At 35.8% G+C, this 1,739-nt stretch overlaps 1 long non-coding RNA gene across 1 annotated transcript; it reads right to left on the bottom strand.

Annotated features, from left to right (window-relative positions):
• Nucleotides 1-555: 555 nt before the first annotated feature.
• Nucleotides 556-1,493, bottom strand: LOC149466327 (uncharacterized). Its single transcript, XR_016312081.1, has 2 exons — nt 1,326-1,493; nt 556-848 (listed from the first exon to the last, which is right to left on the bottom strand). It is a non-coding gene; the product is annotated as an uncharacterized LOC149466327 (long non-coding RNA).
• Between the last annotated feature and the right edge of the window lie 246 nt (nt 1,494-1,739).

Genomic DNA, 1,739 nt, shown 5'->3' with positions numbered 1-1,739 from the left:
GGCCCCTCCCTCCTGTTGGGTGCCCCCACAGAAAGCAACTTGCTATGGGGGCACCCAAGAATACACACTACCCTGCTGCTGCACTGTGTGTCCATTCACAAACGGAGATGCGGCTTTGCAACACCCACTCTCTCTTCTCATGGGCTCACTGGCTGTGATTGACAGCAGCAGGAGCAAATGGCTCACTGCTATCTCACCCAATGAGGAGGGAATGACCCGGACAAGCCAAGGCTCCCATGCACATTGCTGGATCAAGAGGGTGTTTAGGTGAGTATGGGAGTGCTGTGGGGGCTACTGCACAAAGAAGGTTTTTTTACCTTCATGCATAGAATGCATAAAGGTAAAAAACCTTGAGCCTTTAGAACCACTTTCATGTTTAATGGATAATAATACATATGTAAATAATAAAAAAAAATTAAAAATATATGTAAACTAATCTGAGATATCTGATACACATGTAATGCTTTGTTGAATGTAAAAGGAAAATTCATAAATGTTGTAATGAAATGCCTATTGATGCAATAGTTAATAAAAAAACAAAAGCAAACAACAAAATGCTAAAACTTTTATTTTTATTTAACCACATACAGAAACGAAAAATGTGCCTCTTGGTCTATGTTAAATGTAATTGCAACATACAATGAGAAGCTGCAATGTCACATCATATATTCCAGAGGCTGTGTTTTCTGAACCCAAAAACATGACACTTTGAAAAACAAATATGACATCCACTAGGTTGGTGTCCAGGTTGGATATATTTTCTTTCATTTGCTCCAGGTCACTGCAGCACTTTATCAAGATTTTCACCAGCTTGTTTGCCATCAGACTGTTGATTGCGAGATCAAGAGCTGTAATTTAAAAAATAAAATTAAAATATGAAATTCATGATGAGACATTTCATCTATTTCCTATTATAGGCACTCATTACTCATGTAGAAAGATATTGAGTCAAATAGATCATAAACACCACTGTCACTTTAGATGTCAGTAATATTTTACAAGCAGTTGGACAAGCATTTTTCTACAGCTTTGCTGTGTGTGGTCATAGAAGAACCATGCCTTCGTAAATGATACTGTTGTAGAATGAGTATAGTGGTGGACATAGCAAGGAAAATTAGTGAATAAACTCATAAGGTATGACTGTGGGGGAATCATTGCAGATGTTAAAATATATACAGGGAAATCAAAAAATATACATTCCATTCTAGAACAAAAATATAATTGCAAGGTATATACCCAGATCATGACATTAGTACACTTACTGACTTAAAACATAAGCATGTGCATGAAAATGTACATAGAAAAAATAAGCATTGTGTTCTCACCATGGACAGGAGTATTTCTTTCTTCTTCAATGCTGACAAATTCCTTTTCATAGTCAGAGACTGTAGCATGTTCAGTAGACCTTATAATATCTGTGAAATCAACATCAAATGTCACTTCATCTGTACATACATCTTGGCTAATCCTTGTGTTATTTGACCCAAAGGAATCACTTTCCTATAAAAGAAAAAAAGATAAGTTATTACTTATGCATGATTAATCATATTTTCATACAGTTTACATTTCATTAAACATTGCAAATAACATTATATAATCTGTTAAAAAGGGGAGCTAATGCTTTATACACCATTTCTGCCTGCCCAAAATAATTTGGAGATTGAGGGAAACAGAGTGAGAAAGAACTATAGTCTGAGAGAGAGAAAGTGATAGAGAACATAGTCAGAGAGACAGAGAAC

The sequence above is a fragment of the Staurois parvus genome, unplaced genomic scaffold, assembly GCF_062004578.1.
Source record: "Staurois parvus isolate SC_StPar_1 unplaced genomic scaffold, SC_StPar_1.0 ptg000131l, whole genome shotgun sequence".
NCBI classification, from domain to species: Eukaryota; Metazoa; Chordata; class Amphibia; order Anura; family Ranidae; genus Staurois; species Staurois parvus.
This window is presented reverse-complemented; position numbering and strand designations above follow the sequence as displayed.